General features: G+C 42.5%; 1 protein-coding gene across 7 annotated transcripts in view; it reads left to right on the plus strand.

The window, feature by feature from the left end:
• DGKI (diacylglycerol kinase iota) overlaps window positions 1-19,181 on the plus strand; it is a 206,833-nt gene that overhangs the window by 26,114 nt on the left and 161,538 nt on the right. The window contains exon 1 of one of the 7 annotated variants that reach the window (XR_004357145.1): window positions 6,173-6,454. The exons of the other annotated variants lie outside the window; for them this stretch is intronic. The gene's annotated coding sequence lies outside the window, so the exon portion shown is untranslated. Of the gene's footprint in view, window positions 1-6,172; window positions 6,455-19,181 lie in introns of those variants that run through there. 7 annotated transcript variants of the gene reach the window in all.

Raw genomic sequence — 19,181 nt, forward strand, 5'->3', positions numbered from 1 at the left:
TACTAATTTGTCCGCCTCCAGGGCTGCTGCTGGAAGTACTGGATGTTTCAGATGCAATGTGGTCCAGAGCAAGATCAGCATGATGTGTTGCTAGTGTTGTTTTCTCCTTTGGCATCTACTCATGTTCCCTTGGCTCTATGAAGAGCTGCAGTAGGTGGGGACTGATGGAGTGACAGTCCTAGAAAGTGAAAACTGATGACTTTGTATTTTGATGGAGGGGAAGAAGATAGTTGTGTTGGTTGACACACTATTAATTGCTTCAAGAGAGGATGTTTGTGGCTTTAGGCTTTCTGTGTCTCAGACTCTGCTCTATAGCTGAACCTGAAGACAGGATTGAGGCGAGGGAATGGATGTGTTGCCTATTCTGGCTTTAAATAGTGATGATGATGATGATAACAGCTTTCTTGGAAATTATGCATGTAGGATGGAAGGTTGAAATGCTACTAGAGACATCAACCAGCTGATTTTGAAGCTGTGGTGTACTTAACCCTCCTGCCCCTAAACATACAACTCCTCCCCCTTTCTCTGAATCCCAGATCTGCAGCTCTATTTGAGGACTTGATTGATCACAAACTTCCTGAAATAAGGGAGAAGGCTCAAGGAGGGTGTTAAATTTGGATATTCAAAGATGTTAATTATAATAGAACCAATTTCCTGATGAGAGCTCTTCTCCACAGAGAAGTCATCTCATCATTGTAGAAACACCACCATAATTAACAGGAGCTGAAGCACTTACTGGCAGCTCATCACAGAGGCCTAGGTTAGTATGTGTCCAGATATCACTTTCCTTTTCTCACAGGAATGATATCTTCAGACTCAAAGATGAGGCGTTTTTGATTAGGTGGTGCCTCTCTGTTACTGCTCGTGTCTTCACCATTTTCTGAATAGTGAACATGTGGTTCTTCTCTCCAGTTTTCCCGACTTGTAATTATAGTGATTAAGCATCTCTTTGGCTAAAGTAGTCCAGCAACTTTCTAGAGTGTGAAAATTCTGGAGGGCAACCTTTTTCTTATGTCTCTTTCCCCGTCTCTGTTTTCCTCTGGTGTTTTGCGTGTGAGGCTTATGCTGCGCGTTTGGACACTGAGAAGATAAATGCTGTGTGCCTGCTTCTGAGTGAGAAACAAAATGAATCCAATTCCTGTTACCCAGAAAGCAGACTAGTGCAGGGCAAATCAGAAACCTGTTCAACTGAAGAAGGTGGTTGGAAGAGTGGGAGTGCAATTATTGAAGAGTCTCCTACCTGAGATGAGTCCCAGTTCAAATTCCCTCCTAGGTCTCCAGCAAGGTCACTTGGTTATGCGCATCTGAAATAAGTTAGACTTGGAAGTCTTTGCTCAAGAAAGACCGTAATGTTGGGGCAGAAGTGGTGCCCATCAAATACAATTGTACAGGTCAGGGAAACAGCAAAAGACTGCACAGAAAGTGGAGGCATTTGCCTAGCTCCAGGTGCTTCCAGCATTTTACCAGTGGATGAAATGAAGAGACACAGAAGTATGCTTCAAAAGTGAACAGTCTCCTAATCAGTACACAAGTGTGACAGAAGACGATTTTAAGAACAACTATATTTGTTACAAAGGATGCAGATTCCCTAATTTAATCTGATCCATGCACTCCTTCTGCTTCAGCCTTCTTCTCAGCCATTTTCCCAACTCCCACCTGATGCTGCCAGAATTAGAAGTCTGTCCCCATTCCTACCTAAGCGACCCACGGCTCAGCAGGCCCCTTGCCTTCCCAGTCCCTTTCTGATCCAGGCAGACAGCTTTCCCTACACTTATCCCTGAATGTCAGGAACATGTTCTCTGCTCCCACCACATCCTCCTTCTGCATGTACATCCCACTCCTCTCCACCTGTTGCTGATCATGGAAAAGGAACAAAAGCAAGCGTGAGCGTATGTGCAGAGCTCCTACAGCAGCAGAGATGTTAATCTGAGCAAATCCCCAGCTTTAGCCAAAGCCCTCTTCCCCCTTCAGTGCCAGTGTTACTTTGCAGCTCATGGGCCTTCCTTTGTTAGCACGGGCACTGGGACCCAGGGGCTGGAAAGGCTCTTTTCTTTTCTTGCCTCAGCTACAGTTCAAATACAAACTCAGTGACTACTCAAGCACCACTGCCTGCAGAGGTGGTGCATAGTCTGGTGGGAAATTAGGGTACCTGCTGTTCCTAAAACCTGATAAGAAGCTTTTGTTGCCCAAAACCTCTTAAAGCAGGGGTAAGTAGTGATATAAAAATCCCTCTTCTTGCATGGGACGAAGCTTCACCATTCCAAGGAGACAGGAGGTTCCTAAACCAGTCTGTAGCACACCATGACTGTGGTCTGCACACAGCCTATGGGTCAGACCCAGACTCCCCATGTACCACAAACACTGAGCTGCAGTGCAGCACTGTTGCCTCTCCCCACCACTTGTCTGGTCATGGCTGATCTTCTGTATGTGACAAACTTCAACTTTGCCGAAGGCTGTGCTGGGAGAATAAGAGAGCTATACTTATAGTTGTGTTTGTCCTGGTGTCTACAAGCACCAGCTCACAGAGAGCTGCTTGAGAGAAGCCAGGAGTGTAAGTAAAAGTTGAAGTCATTTGGGTGGACTTTCAGTGGCTCTGTCATCCCAGGATGGAGGACTGCAAGAACTGTAGGAGGAAAGCTGGATGAGAGAGGGTGGTTGGGTGAGGATTTCAAATATGTGCAGGAGTGTGTGGCTTAATGCATTGAGTGTGTTGGAGGTGAGGAACTAGAAAAAGAGAAGTTATCTTAATAAGTCTGACTCACTGAATGAGTGGGGGTGGTGGCAGAGAAGTCTTAGTGAGGCAGGGATTCATAAACTGAGGAGGACACTGTGAAAATTTTGCATGGGATGAGCTGCGGAGGGGAAAGGACTGAAAACTGCTGTGCCAAGCTCTTGTGAAGAAGCCCTCAAGCTCATTGCACTGCCCACCTATTTCTTTTCAGTGCTTACCTTGTGAAGTTTGTGAAAATAGAGTGTGCAAACCTCTTGAGTCTAATTTCAAATAAATGGCAAATGATTAATGTTAAGTGAATAAACCTTGCACAGTTTTCCCCTTGGCTCCTGACCACCTCTTTCTAGTTCAGGTGCAAACTTAAAGGAGGCTTGATTGCTTTAACTGAATTTCTTTTTAAGGTTGTTCAGCTATGAATCTCTGAGCAAAACTGGAGGTAGGAGACTCATGGGGATTGAAGAAGAAGAAATAACCCCCACAGTGCTTTACTGCTGATCTGTGCACTCTGTCAGCCTGGAATATATATTATATAGAGGGGCTGGCAAAGCCACTTGGGATTCCTAGGAGCACCTCTTCAAAAAAACCAGCCCCCGCAGAGAAATGAAAAAAGCAAAGCAGAGGGAGAGAGGAAACTTAGGTTGAATTTAAAGATGGCTTTCCTGAAGAACAAGGACCATGTTTATCAAGGAAAAGACACTTCTGACAGAGGACAGATTCATTTAAAGTAGGAATTGGAACACTTTCATCCAGAACAGGAATGAACCTCAGCTGAACTTTTACTTAATATTATTTTATTCACTTCTCTCTTCTTTCTATTTGTAGGCCTGACCACACATACATAAATATTCCTGGAGAGAGCTGCTTCAGTGCTGTTTCCAGTCCTCCTGGGATGAAGAAGTAGCAGGAATCTCAAAAGGATCCAGATCCTAAGAGATTATAGTTTGGCAGAGTACAGACTAGTGTGCATGAAGGGTTGCTTATTTCAGAAGGTGTATTTCTAAAAGAGTTGTGGGGAAGCCTAACTGCATTCCTGCTAAATAGACATGTAAGAGCATCCATGTGTGCTGAGCGAGCAGGGGACCTACATGCAAAGCACAGCAATAGGACAACTAATTGTAAAGTACAATGTTAACAGCAGCTGCTTCTCCGACAATTACTTACCATAGCTGCTGGATCTTTCAGATAAACTCAGGCCAGTCCAGGCCTCGAATTAGCTAGAAATCAGCAGTCCAGCTGCTTTCAGAGTTGTGCTTTTATCCTCTGGAGGCAGGCTGAGCAATGCAAAGTCTTCCATGAGGACCATGATTCATATGCCAGTGAACAGCTGCTGCAGATCCCTGGGTATGCCCAAATGATCCTGAAACTGATGCTTGTGCTATGGTGTGAGGTTATTTTGTTGTGGTGTGAACCAAGGATTACCTAGTTATTTAGTTTCAGGTAAATAGGATCCTCATTTGCCAGCCTGCTTCAGTGTTGCATGCAGTGGGAATTCAGCCTCTTGAAAATCCCCTTCTGCCTGTTCTTTCCCATCTTGACACTGTTAATTTTCTAGGTATTTCTGTCCGTGCAAATGAATGAGATAGCATTACTCTTTCTCTGGATGATATTTGTTGTACTTGAAATTGTTATGAGGGGAAGAACAGCTTCAGAATCTCTGCATTCAGTGTATATATATATATATATATGTATATATATATATATTTATGCCTGCTGAGATAGATAGCATGGTTAAACAATTGCATGTGCACACAAAGCCACACATCTTTATTCTTTCACCCACCATCCCTTGCCATTTCAGTTTTTTGTCTCTCTTTCAAGGATATACGTGAAGAAATAAAAAAAAAGGTGTCTCTGAGTGGGAGTTATCACATTCTAAGTATTGGCTTAAGACCAGCTGAAACAAGGTTTGCTTGTGACCTACATAATTCTGGCCTAGATCTCTGGTCCATAGAAAGGAGAAAGCTTGCTTCATGTTAAAAAGCTCTAGGCCACTTCAAATACCTTGTCTTCTTGGTGTTTTTTGTATGTTTAGACTTCTTTTCTTTCTGTTTTCAGCTTTCAGCTCTGGAACACCTTCTCAGAGCTGTCCCCTCACTAATGGCATTAGAATTGCACTGCTGATGTGTAGTGAGGTAGGACAAAGCTGATGATGGGGCCTGTAGGAGTTGCCATGGAAAGTGTTGGAAAGCTTCATCTAAAATAATTGGGATTGGGTCTCTCCATCATTGTCGTTTGTTTCTCAAGCTGCATTATCCTGCCTGTTGCTCTATGTCTTGCCTTTGCTTCCTCTCCTGACAAATCCATAGAACACACAGGCCTAATGCACCCCTCTGCATCATGGGGGCTATTTCTGCCAAATTATGGATTGGGACTTGAAAAGCTCATAGGAGCTGTGGAGAAAGTAGGAGAGAAGGAGAGATTGGTTATCGAATATATTTTCCTTTTTTTGATCTTTTTTCTGGGGTGGGGGGTAAAGGGAGGAGAGGAACTGAGCAGCCCATAAAGGTGAGTACCCATGATAGTTTATTTAACAAGCAAACCAAATAAAGGTTAGGGTTCCTATGGCAAGTGGCTACTAGCAGAAATACCTCAGGGATTTGGGGAGGAGTGAGGAGAACGATGCGATGGTTATCCACGAGGTCCCACCATTTTGGTTTAAAAAGTCCTTTTCCCAGCTGCAGCAGCATCCTCAACTCATTTGCTGAAGAACAGCATTTCTGTGTGACCAGCACCAGAGGCAGAGGACACATTCTCCCTGTTGAGAGAGGCCTTGAAGTCAGCAGGCACTGTGTTATTGACAGTCCTGAGCTGTGTTCCCTCTCGAGTTTGAAGGAGAGAAGTGGGAGATGATAGGTGATGAGGGGGAGATGGAGGGACCTTAGAAGCTGAGTGGCTACTGCAGAGGGGACATGAGTTAAGGCTTGTGGATACGATATCATCTTGTCTCCCCTACCCTGGGAGGTCCTAGGAGCCACATTCCTTCTTCCAGATGTGAGAAAGGCTGTAGAGCAGCTTTCTTCTCTGGCCTTCAGACAATCCAATCTCAACAAAATCAAAGAGGATAAGTGTAGGTACAAGCAGCAGAAAACTTTAAAATGTCAGTTTTGTTTGATGTAGTGTTTTGGGTTTTTTATTTTTTTTATCATTTTCTACAGTACTGTAGTAGCTCCTGGGTAAGCCTGGGTGCTTGTGTTTGTTCTCTGCTTGATGCCAAACCTCCTTCTGAGAACAACACCTTACACCAGATATTGTGGTTTTCCCATTTCGAGTTAAAATGCCAAACCATGTAGTCATTTGATTCTGGGAGTAAGAGAAGGGTGAGGGAGGTTAAGTATAGCTTTTGTTTAGATCAGCACAGCATGGAAAATAACCATCTTTATACAACCTCAAGGCTCTGTACTGAAGATCCTACTGAATGGTTCCCTGATCAACCCCAACCCTGAGAGGTTGACTGAGTGACTTCCTTAACTGGATTTTGTGTGTTGATGTCACTTTCTTGATTTTTTTCTTTTCAGTAACTTATTATAATCATGCCCTTCTGTCTACTAGAAAAAACCCCCACACCTAACACTGAGAAAGAATTGTACTTTTCCTTTGGCATCTGGTGGTTGGCACAGCTTCCATTAGAGCTCATGTTGCTGCTGAGCAGTGGGCATAGGGCAGCGTTCCGTGCTCCTCTTGGGGTATGCACACACAGACATGCACCAGCTTGTGCTGGCAAAGGTGAGAGAGAGAGTCTGTCAATCAATCTGCTAGTGAAATCTGAAATTAGGCTAATTCTGCTGTTCATGGGGTAAATAGCAAGTTGTGAACTTGTCCCACCAGAAAGAGCTGCTGTTTTAGTTGTGTGATATACTGTGTGCCTGGCTCCATGAGCATTGGCTGTCCAGGATTAAACCATGTGATTCATTCCATGTAAGAAGAGAGCACATGGACGGTGTATGACAGCAGACTGCATGTAGCAGGACTGAGACATGCGTGGAACTTACAGACACATAAATAGCACTTGGGGATGGATGGGCTTTCATTCTGATCAGAAAAACTTATGTCCAAAATTTTGATAGGTCATAGCTGTTAATAAGAGGACCTATCTCACCACTGTTATAAGTGGAGAGAGTGGATGGGGAAGAAAAAAGTTCAGGAGAAGGGAAATATGCAGTAACATGATGAAGGGAGATAAGCTGATATAAGAACCTGAATAGAATTCAGGAAAATGAAATATAATGAGGTTTCAAACTAGGGCGGGAGGAGAGAGGCACAATGCATTCTGTGTGGGTAGGAATGAAATGGGGAGTAGGAACTGAACAGGATAAAAGGGGAGGGGAGGAATGGTTAGTGGAGAAAATGAACAGGGTAAGGAAGGTAGAGATTTGTAAGGCAATGGGAGGGAGATTTAATGGGTGAGGTGGAAGAAGGAAGGTAAGCAAAGAAATAAGTGTAATGAGGGCACTGAATTAGAGAGGTGTGGAGGTTGGATACCAAAAGGTGGGTGCAGGGAAAGGAGGAGAAAATGTCTGATTACCTAGGGAAAGCAAATGTTTTTAGAGAAACATTAGGGAGTGGGGGCAGGTGATAGAGAGAACTGTGGACATCAAAAACCTCAGAGAAAAAACCCCAGAGCTATAAAAGAAAAAAAGGTTGGAAAATAAAAGGAAAAATGAAAAAAAGAAACAAACCCCAAGAGTGACAGACACTGCACTATCAGAAGCTCCTCAACAAACACGTATGTTCCTGTGAGCTCCCATATAAGCTTATATTTGTATTTCCCCTAAACCTGCAAAAAGCCCCATCTCTATAGAATTGGGCAACCAGGGAACAAATGCCTTTGACAAAGGAAATGAAATCTCCACAGCTACAGGGTATAACTATTTTGATGAGCTAAGAAAAATACCCTCCACACTGCCTCTGCCTGTATATTTGCTACATAAATTTAAGGTCAGAACACACTTTAATACCAGTTTCTAATACCTTCCCGCTGTTCAGAGAATACCCTTAGTGTACACAGGACTGGGTAGCATACATGTTTTTGAGTAATTTGCATAATAAAGATTTGAATTTAGTGGTGGGAGCAAGTGCTGTCCTCAAGAAGCAGATGTGATCTTTGTATCTTGAGTGGCTGACAGACGAAACTGTACAGTACGTAAAATGCTCAAAATTTGTCCTGTAATCAACGCCTGAAGTATCTTGAGAAGGAGCCTACTGTCATTGTCTTGTATATCTTCTCTGCCCTGGAGCAGCCATGACAAATTGTGACAGGCACAGCTATAGGGAAATTCCCGTTAGCTCAAGCTGCCCAGCCAATAATGGCATAAAACAGGAGGACGTATGGGATTCTCTGCAAATTCACAAGGTTTGTTCTTGCAGCAGGAGATGTGCCTAGGAATGCTTCCACTTCTAAGCCAGACCTCAGTGTATCTTGTTCTCTGAATGAATTCATGAGCATGGCCTGTGGCATACTATTTCTCCCTTGTTCTGGTGTCCTGCAAAACAGCATATTAAGGAAAGCTGTGATGCCTTCCCCAGGCACTCACTTGTGGCTAAACTCTGTCAGAGAGAGGGAAGTGCCAAATACATGCTCCAATTTGTAAGCACTGTGAAGGATTTCTTCTAGAGGGGGTTGCAGCCATTCAACCGCTCTGCCTACCAGACCTTTTATAAATATTTCATTTATAGTCAAAGATTGAGTCAACAGAGTAAGCCGTGGATGGGGTGAGGCCTCAGGGCTCTTCAGTCAGACAGAGTCTGTCAGGCTCTTTGTGTGGAGTTAAATATTGGCATGACTGTGTTTCTAGGCAAGGCTTTACTTTTCCAGGCTTAGTTTCAGCCTACATCATATCTCACCTTGCCCCTCCTGGTCTCCAGTCAGATTTCCTCTGCAGTTGTCACCATCAGGAGCAGTTTTAGTTCATCACTCCTTCAACTTACCCTTTCATTGGGAAATGGCTTTTCCCTTTCATCTGGAAACCTTTCACTCTGGTTTCCTCTCTATACACTAGAATTCTCCATTAATAGTAACTTCTGGGTGTTAGACCTACTTGAATTAAAATAGGGTTTTATATTAGAGCTGCATCTGAAATGCAGAATTTCAGTGGTGGGCTGAACATGGGTGGAAATCAATCACGCCTTTGGGTAATCTACAGAAAAATGCCTTTCTGCTTGTGTGAGGGTTACAGGCTTGTGTGTCTGTCAAAAGAACCTCCAACTCTTTTGTAATTTTTGAAAGGATGGTGAGAAAAACATTAGTTTTGTAACACTAAAAGTAAGTGAGGAGGCATAAAGACTTGGATGGGACTATGCTGACTGTTGGGTCCTGTTTCTGTAATTGCAGGTAACCATATAATAATTGAAAATTCTGGATTCAAAAGGAAAAAACTTTCTAAATTTTCTTGTATCACAATTTTTAAGGAACTCTTGTATCCCTGTAACCAGGTTAAGCCCTCTGGCACAACATTTGAAAAACTCTTCTGTGCTGCAAGGAACCATCGAGTGAGATGTCAGACATTGCCAACCTCCTGTGTTGCTGCAGGAGTGGGGAATTTGGTAGCGAAAACACCCAGATGATCTTGGGGAAAAACACAGTGCCATCTGCTATTTGGAAACATAAGAAAGGTGTCTGCTGGTCTGAGCTTGTGGGAAAAGCATTACTGGTCTCAAGGTGGTGATGGCTTCAGTCACAGGTATATGAGCAAGACACTGGTCAAGTAGCTGAGGGTTTGACTGGTTAATAGTGCCCATGCTCCCCATCCAAGGTCTTAAATTGTGGATAGCCATTGTAAGGAGGCCAATCAGTGCAGAAATTAAAGGAATGTAAGATGTTATTTCTAGTCTGTGACATCCACTAAATCTATTCAAGTAAACCAAGATTTATAAAGAAGGTTAATGTGTTCTCTTACACAATCTCAAAATAATAGCATAATCTATTAGGATGCCTAGCACTGATCCTGACTAAACTGCCTTCCACTCTTTTGGTGGTGTTAACTGCTTTGTGCAAGTGTAACAAAGATGGGGAAGGTCAGTCATTCTCTACCTGATCCCTGTCTCACTGTTACTGTAAATTGAACCTGTATCTCATCTGTAAGTGGATTTTATCTGTTCCCAACTGGTGTTAGTGCAGATGTGTGTAAAACCTCTATCATCTTAATTGTGAGTGCTGCTGGTTTGTGTTGAACCAGCAATCTTGTTTTGGAAAATTCTCTTGTTCTTTTGGACATTAAATATTTAAAGCTTCCATTTTAGTGTGTGCTTTTTGGCTGGTGAAAGGAAAAACTGTTTGAATGCTTTTCTTCTTTGTTTCCCCCGTAGTGTGCTTGCCCTCCTGCACTGACTAGGTAAGCAATTTTATAGAAGGGAGTTTTTTTCTTTTGCTCCTGACGCAGCTTTTCTTGTCAGCTTCAAGCTGCAAGTTTCTCAAGATGAAACCTCCACCTTATGCAGATCTTTGGAGCTTTTTAAAGAAAAATCTTCCTCCCGCTCCTCAAAGTTGTGTGGCTTTGTACCACTGTTCTTGCTGCGTGCCTGCTACCTGTTGCAGAGCTGCATGGAGTCTTGGCTTAGATTATCTTCTTTTCCTCCTCTCCTGTGGTCTGAGATATTGTTCTTGTGTCTTGACTGGACACTATCTATATGTGATAACAGCTCTGCTGCACTAAATTGTGAGAACAAATGGCTTCTCCTATTGAAAGCACCAGCTTTTCTCTGTCTCAGTATTTGATTGAGAATTAGGACAAACAGTTGCTTATTTTCACATTTCTGTACTCCTACAGTCTAAAATAGCTTTCAGAAAGAAAATGAGAAAGTCCTGAGTGCATCTATGAGTTCATCAGCTCTGAAATAGGAGGTAGCTACTGTGAAGACAAAATTGGTGCCAATACTTCAGCATGTGCTGGAGCAAATACTTTCCTGCAGCTGCTTTCCTCAGCAGGAAGAATTTTAAACTGCTCCTTGCCTTATTTGTACTGATGAAGCTTAGCTGGCTCTCAGTGAGTGAGAACTGAGCCCATATTAGTGTTTGTAGAGGGTAGGCACCAAGAATTTCCAGAAATAAGAATTTTATGTAAGGGGGGGGGAAATCGATACGATATGCAAAGACCAACTGGATACAATGACTAAGACAAAAAGAGACAAACATTTACCCCAATTCAGGAGCAAGTAATTTTGGAGCCTCCACCATGTTAGGGTAGCTTTTTGTCAAAGGAGGACAAAATGCACTGAGAGCAGTGTGTGCTTGTGCCTGACTTTCACAGCCAGAGGTAGAAATGCCCCAAGGAAGCTTTCATACAGCACTTCTCCCTGATCACAGGCAGAAAATCCCAGCTGGTTCCTGAGAGGCAGGTGGTTCTTTGCATGCTCTACAGACTGAGTTGGGAGATGGGGTAAGGGGAGCAATGGGTGGAACCTGCCAAGAGCCTGAGTGACTCATGCAGAGGTAATTTCTGTACTGCAGGACTGGAAGGGACTGTGGGGAGGGTAGTCAGCTAGCAGGTGTTGGCAAAAGGCAACTGCATGGAGTATTGTACCTCCCCCAGCCTTTGGTGATGGGCCAAGCAAGAGTAAGGTTTTTCCAGCTGGAACCTACCTCTGGCATATCTGATGAAGGACAGATGAGGAGGTTGCCCTAGAAGTGTCCAGAACTAACCAGAGATGAGGCTGGAGGCTTTGCTGCTGAGTCAGTGCCTGAGGCAGCCTGTGCCTCCTGCCAGCCATGCAGAGACAGCTGTGATTCCCCTGCACTCAACAGACTGACAGCCTTTGCCCTCTGAGCTGTGAGCATGAGCACTCAGACTTTGCAGAGGTACCTGGAGCTTAGCGCAGCTGGGAGGTTTGTGCTCAGCAAAGGGATCTCCTCCTGACGCTTTCCAGCCCTATTGACAAAGACCCCTTGCCACCAGCTAAATATTTTGAGCTTCACAGTTGCTGCTAAAAAAAAAGTAAAAAGGCATTTAAACTCTGCTTTGCAAATTATCCTGAAGATCTCATAAAGTGGGTATTTTTAGCATGTCATAAAAATATAAGGACTCACTCTTATTTTTATCCCTTCAGTCTCTGCAAAATTAATCGAAGGCATTTACCTTGCTTTCCTTTGCTTCCTTGACTTTGAGAGACTAGCTAACTTTAGGACCCAGGAGGGAATGCATCATCAGATGTTGGCAAACGCTGGCCGTGTTTTGTGTCTATTTATAGTAAGTGTGTGTCGAACCACCTTGTCGTTCTTTTCTTAGCATCAGCTGGACGAGCACAGCTATCAATTATCCATGAAGCTAATGATAATACAAGGAAAGCTATGTAAAGCAGGTGCTCAGAGGAGAGAGAGAAAAAGAGGGGAGGTAGGTGATAGGACAGGGAGAGTGAGATTTTAGGAACTGAAAAAAAATCCCTTTACTCAGCCTGAAAACCCTTATTATCTGTAATAATTATTAATAACAGGGGAGCCTGCACAAAGTCATTGTGACTGCTTTCAGCTGGTACGTCCCTCCCAAATGTTATTTCCCTCATTTATTTTCATTGTGTTGGCAATCAAAGGCAGTGGGGTTTTTCTTCCTTTTTTTTTTTCCCCTGCTCCCTTTGCTTTTAATAGACCTTAAGCTGTGTGTTCTCCTTCCCCCACCTCTCTGTCCTGGCTTCTGATATTTGGGTTGGTAATAGCAGGTTCTAGTTTCCCTGTGAAAAACTGATCCTCTGGTATTTCTCACGATTGGAGATTGCACGTACACGTTTGTTTCCTCTTTTGTCTCCATTTCAGAGAGGATTTTGCCTGCAAGGGCTCTGGAGGAAGAAGGGAGGAAGTGAAGGGATGTCGTTCCACTCATTGCCAGTGACAAAGCTGATTGTCAGCTGTTTATCAGCCTTGTTTTTTTTTCTTTTCTTAGTGTCTTTGCTGCTTTTATCTCTAAGTGCAGGGGAGCAGGACAGTGTGAACTCTGCTCTTGACAGCAGCTCAGGTTCTGACACCATCTGCCACCTAATCCACTTCCAAGGAAGGGTCTGACGTTTGTGTGCATGTGTGTGCACATATACCCTCTCCACCTGGACATACATCATTTTGGCAGACTCGCATTGACCAGCTCACAAGCAGCATTTCTCTTCTAAGAACTGGTCTTTGATGTTAATTCTTTTCTTCCTCCTGATTTAGATTTCCCTGATTCAGTTTGACGTGCTATGGTGGGAGGCACATCTCAATTTCCTACCTAGCCTGGCTCTCCGAGGTGTGACTTTTCCTGGAAGTTATGAGTGTGAGATGCATGGATTTCTTTTGCAAAAGCAGCAGGAAACAGAACAGGTGCAAAATGTCTGTGTCAGGTTCCTTGGATAGTTGGTAAGTGGGCTCTTGCAGGAACTGTTGAATTTTAAGCTTTTCAGTGACATAATGGCCAGTCTGACTGCTGTCTGCAAGCACTGCATGTGTTTCAAGCTTTGTAGATCTCCTTTCTCTCAGAGTACATGAAGAATGACAGTTACTGTCACACGTGATGCTGTGGTGTATCTGCTATGTTTTTAGATGAACTGTATTCAACACAGTTCACTGATTGTAATGGATTATGTTTGCTCATGGCACTCAGTACTGTGCACATTCAGTGCTGTGGAAAACAGCTTGAGAATTGAGATGGGAAGAGAAGAGGGGCTTTGGGAAGGATGGGGAGGGAGGGAACAGTATGTATTCAGAAAAGCCAATTGTTTTGCTTGCAATAATCAGTTGTGCTATTTTTCTGGGCTATAGGAATGAATGTTTGAATTAACTTCTGGAAAACAGTATATGTCTCTAATGCTGGGTGGCTTTTGCACCTGAGTATTGTGATTTCTTCCTCCTGAGTGCTCATGCATAATCCTTTCCTCCCCCTTCGAAAGAGTCTCTGTTGTGAAAAATGGGGCTTTTTCCTGGCAGAGGAGGAAGGATTAGTGCTTCTTTCAGAAGTTAACACAGTCTTCGGAAAGGGATCTCTGCCTCTGCCAAACAAATAATGCAACTTGCCTGCAAAGCTGAGCAGAATGCTGCCATGTAATGCAGAGGGTTTGATGCAGGGCTTCCTGATGGATATGGAAGGACAGCCGTCATCTGCAGGGACTTTACTCTCATTTGATTCCTCTGAAGATCTGCTTTGCTTTGTGGTTGGATTTTTTCCCCCTTCCATCTGCCTTTGTTGACCCTCTCCCTCATTTTCCAGGCACACACTAAAGGCGGGATGCTATTTGCCTGTGTGAGCATCATACTGAGCATGGCCCAGAGGAATCCTACTGTTCAGTTGCCCTTCATTTCATCAATCACACTTAAAGTAAAAAAAACAAAACAGTTTCATACTGAATAATGCTTATTAATGAAGAAAGCAAAGGAACTTTATCCTACTAATTGGAGGCAGATTGCTATACAAAAACCAGTTTATCAGCAACTTTTGCTAAGTGCATTTTATTTTTCTCATAGCAGAAAAAATGATTTTTTTGATTCTTTGAGGTTATTTGGGGAGGTGTTGAAAAAAAGGTTTCTATTGAGATCATATTGACATCTGTTGATAAAGCCTGAAAACTTCCTTTCCCATTGCAGAAAATTGCTTTCATTTGTCACTTTTAAAAAAGGTAAGGGACTAATTCTCCACCTTCAACCAGCAATTTAAGATTGATCTGATTCAGACAATATTTCAGACAATAGATTAAAGAACTTATCTTCTAACCCTGGTTTCAGCTTTTGTGTAGGATCATTTCCTGTTCACAACAAGACCCTTGCAAGCTTCAGGTTATATTTGAAAGGGTGTTCTCCAGAACAGAGTAACAGTGGAACTGGCAGAAGGGTATGATGCTATGGTTTTGTTTAGAGGATGTTGTCCTTCACATTTTGCATTTGTCTGTATAGTGAAAATAGCAGTGTGCAAATGGAGGAACTGGACTTCTGAAGTCGCATTTTTTTTTGTTAAACATTGTCATTTTTCAGTGAAATATGTATCTACAAGGCAATGGGAAAAATGGTAATGAGTGTTGTGCGTGTGAGAATTGTGCTTCATTTTGAATTCAAAGTATTCAGAAAGTCCTCCTTTTCCTAGTTGCTTTGTTTTTCATTAGAAAATATCTTCTAATGACTACTAATTAACACTGGTGCATTGGTCATCTAGGATAAAAACAAAACTCCTTTCACTGCTGGAACATCTCTAGGGAATTAGAAAGCTCTCATTCCCTTCAGTACTAGAAAGTTTAGTGATTTGTTGTTTTCCAGCTTTATCTTTCTGCTTCTGTGTGCCTACCATTCTGTCTCAGCATGGTGATTGTCACACAAGCACAGACCTTTTCCAACCTTCCCTTGAGGTTTTGGCAGACCTACTCAGGGAGGGAGGGGGAATTCCCTTGGGCATCGGTACTCCCTCTGTGCCTCTAGCCAAGCTGCAAGGAGCCCAGCTGGTCCTCATGGGAGGTGCAGACTGGTCTTGCAGTTGAAAACTTGGAAAATTCCAACTAAATCCCTGGAAAAACATAAATGTCTGAACTAAATCCAGACATTTTGGGGTCCAGTTTCCAGGGAAGTAATATGTGTGTAAGCAGAACAACGTTGGAGACTTCAGTCAGCTCATTGCAGTCAAGCTTATCCAGCACTATTAGTAAGCTGAAACCCTAAGAAAAAAAGAAAACCTGAGACAAACAAAAAAGGAGCTGAGATTGTCTCCTATGTTGGGAGTAACTGTTAAAAAAAGGGACAATGGGAGATACTGCACCTGCTCCTGGATCTAGCAGTTCAGAATATTTCTACCTGTGTTATCTGTATCACCTGTTTGGATGACTTGAGCTAGCTGTGTTAGTCTCTTTGGAGACAAATGCTTCACTGCATTTATTAACTTTACTATGGAAAAAAATAATGTAATTTCTGAATGTGCATAAAATTTAAACCAGATTATATTGTTGGGTTTTTTTAACTAAAAAAAGAAAGGGATAATATTGTATGGCCATGTTGAGACCAATAAACTAATTTGCTGAGCCTGGGTGCACAGTCATTTTTGAAAAGGTCTTTCATATTTGTTTTTTTGTTCGACTTTTTACTTCAAATTAATTTTGGAAATGTAAGTAATAGGAAGTGACATTTTCATTCCCTTTATTTTGGAAATGGTGGATATAGCATATGCTTGCTTATTTCCTCATCTGTAATATGCATATATATGTTAATTATGGTCAACATTTCATAAATTGTTTTTAGGCTGAATATTTTTAATAACTTTAGTCTCCTCTGATGACAGGTCAAATAATTAACTGCAATAATATAGGCAATTGGAAGGCATTGGTCTGTATTTGAAAGTGTAATTTGCACAGCTCCTTAAATGTAGCAGTAGCAACTGCTCTACACTGGAGACTCTTGTGTTAGTATTTTGTTGCCTTTTTTTCCCTATTTGTTTTATTTTTTTAATAAAAAGGGGAAGTGGTGATCAGAAATACCCATGAAGAATCTGGAGGACTGACGTGAATCTTCGAAAAGTATAGCTTAACTCTATGTTAACTCAAACAGCAGTAGCTTGTGGTCAAATTCAGGATGACAAGCTCCCATCTGTGCATTTGGGGTGATCTCGAGGCAAACATCTGTTTTACAGTGTGATCGAATTTAAAAACAAGTCACCATCATCTAGAAATATTTTTTGCAAGTAAATTTGAGATTTTTGCATCAGGAACAAAATATTTCTCTGCTGCTTACTCTCAGTACTCTGGATTTTTGATCTGCATGTGCCTATTTTGCACAAAGCAACTAGAGAATACAAGGGGTGACTGATCACCTAGACCGGATGATACTCATCTCAGGTTACTGCAGGGAATAAAGTGTGAAATAGCAGCGGTACTGATGAGGACATGTGATATATCCTGAAAAATCAGCAGCTGTTGGTGACAACTGACAAAGCACCAGTGGGGGATCTGCCTCCAGACTGGAGCAGCAAGGTCCCGGAAACCAGGTCATGGGCAAGCTGCCTTGTTGTTGCTGAGAATCTTGGGATAGCATAGGGCAGGGCGTAAGTCTAGGGTCAAATTACCATTTCATGGGAAAGGAGGAATCTTGCACCTGTTAGACTTTGCAAATATGAAGTTGCATAGATGTGGGATTACAAATGAACACAGAATAAGGACAGTCCAGTGAAGTAGACCTGAGTTACTTGGTTTTTCAGAAGACTTTTTTTGATTAAGTTATCTGTCAGGATTTGAAGTACATATCATGAAATGGTGACAATAACAATTAGGAAGCGAGTATAATTTCTGCCAGCTCTCATCTCTGTGCTATCAATTAAATGCTCATTTTAGTCAGTAGGTTCTTAAATTCCTGTTTGTTTTGGTCTGAAGCTGTTCATTTTATATCTCACCCTGGAGCTGGATGAACACAGCTCATCAGTGTATCTTTATTCTTTCATTTTTGGGAAATCTGCATGCAGTAGTCTGCTTCCTCAAATATTCCTAACACTTCAGTAGCCTCAAAAAACTGCTATTGCAACCAAATCCTCAAAGACAAATGCAGTTAAGACATGTTCTCTCAAAACTCTGGATGAGTATTTGTGCCCATGCCAGACGCTGCAAATACTTGTAAAGGTAGGTATGGATGTATGTCTAGGAGCATCTGTGTAGTTCACAACTGCAACCTCCTGCTCTCAGCACTGATGTTAAATGGCAATGCAACTAGCATTTGAACAAGGGCAGCAAAGAACTCTGTGAACTTCAGACCCTGAGTATCCTCTTCCTTTAGGGTGAGTGATGCTTTTATAAGATGATATCGACACACTGAGATAAAGCTGAATGTATAAATGTCCATCTGTTTGTGAGCCTGTATGCTCTTTGGAGAAGCAGGGTATTTCACAGGCCTGTCAACAGGGCAGTTTACATTTGCAGTATATTCATATTTCAAAAAGGAAGAGTAGAAAGTATTTGGTAGAGACTGTAAAGGATGACAGAAATCTCCAAGTAGATTTCGGTGCACCAGGGACTGTGTATCATGGCGACAGTCTCTAAATGTCAGGTATTGCGTGCTGGCAAAAGTGGTCTAAATTCACATAGAGTGATGTGCTCTGAAGCTGTGGATTTCTCCAAGGAATAAAAGTCACTGTGGATATTTCAGGGAGGATATCTAAAGAGAGCATTACTGCAGCTGGGGAAAAAAAGGGGGAGGGGGGGAAGACAGAGGAGGGGATTTCTGAGGAACACAGGGGAGGCTAAGTAGAAATTTCAGTGGGTAACTGGGTTCATCCATGTCTTCTATAGTTTCTCAAGGATCAGTCTCTTCTGTAATAATCTTATTCTACCTACAATAATCAATAAAATAGTGCACTTTCACTGTAATTAATAAAAAGCAGCACTGAGGTGGGAAACCTTTGCCTAACTCCTACTCTTGCCTTGCCTGCACAGATCTTGAATAAAACTCGCCAGGTGTTTCCACATTTATTGAAATTCCCTTAACTCAAGGTTTCCCCTCAGCTTTGGGGTAGGAAATGTTGGTCTAATCACTCTGAATTGTGAAGGAGTCACTGGAGTCCTTTGACTGCAGAGGAGTTCCTACAAAGAGTGAAGTGCTCTACTGCCAAAAGTCTTTATTTGTTATGTTGTTTTAAAGAAAGCATTTGAATTGCTATATGTTGTTCCTTCTCTGCTCTCTTTCCTGGTGAATATGTAGGCAGTTGTGAGGAATGGAAAGGAGCTCACATGGCTCTGTATTTGAGTAGGAAACTGCTATTTTAAATCAGGTTTGAAAAGATTATTTTGAAACTGATGATTGTGCCCTTAGAAAAAGCATCAGAGGTGTGGGGACTTGGAAAAATTATAGGGGTTGGTATATTTAACCCTTTACAGAGTTTTAGGTTGGGATTTATGCCCCTTCATGGGAGGGAAATAGCCAGTCACCTGGATGTTTTGGAAAGACTGCGATACAGGGGTAGAGGCGACGATGCACGACTTGGTTTCTCTGCATCAAGGTCTGATATTTTGCTTTCAGCAGGAGTGCATCTCACACTGATGGATTCAGCAAGTGTTAGAAAGACTATGGCTACTACAAGCTACTAAAAGCACTCAGCAGTTACTGATGGCAAAAATCTCTGCCCAGAGGGAAAATGGTTATGGAGCTGTGGTATCTCTCTCGCCTACACAGAGATGAAGCTGGGAACCAAGTCCCATCGGCTGAGTGAGCTGCAGTGAGTTAAGACAGGGAGGTGAGGAACATGAAAAGCTGTGGAAGCTCTTGTTGTTCAAATGGGTGGGTTTGGGATCTCACTAGCAATATGGTCTGTCTCGGGAAAGCTGTTGGATCTAGACAGGTAACTGCAGCGTCTGAGGTTTCTCTTCTCTCCACAGATAAGGAGGCCACCTCAATCCAGTACTTAAGTGCTGCTTGCCATATTTCAGGTCACTTTGCTATGCACTCCTGTGCATGTTTCCAGGTGAATCTCATTTGCTTCAAAGCAAAGTAGGCAGATGACCTTTCTTTGCAGCTGCTTTGACTAACACGGACTGTGCTCTCTGC

Source organism: Chiroxiphia lanceolata, chromosome 5, assembly GCF_009829145.1.
Source record: "Chiroxiphia lanceolata isolate bChiLan1 chromosome 5, bChiLan1.pri, whole genome shotgun sequence".
Classification (NCBI taxonomy): Eukaryota; Metazoa; Chordata; class Aves; order Passeriformes; family Pipridae; genus Chiroxiphia; species Chiroxiphia lanceolata.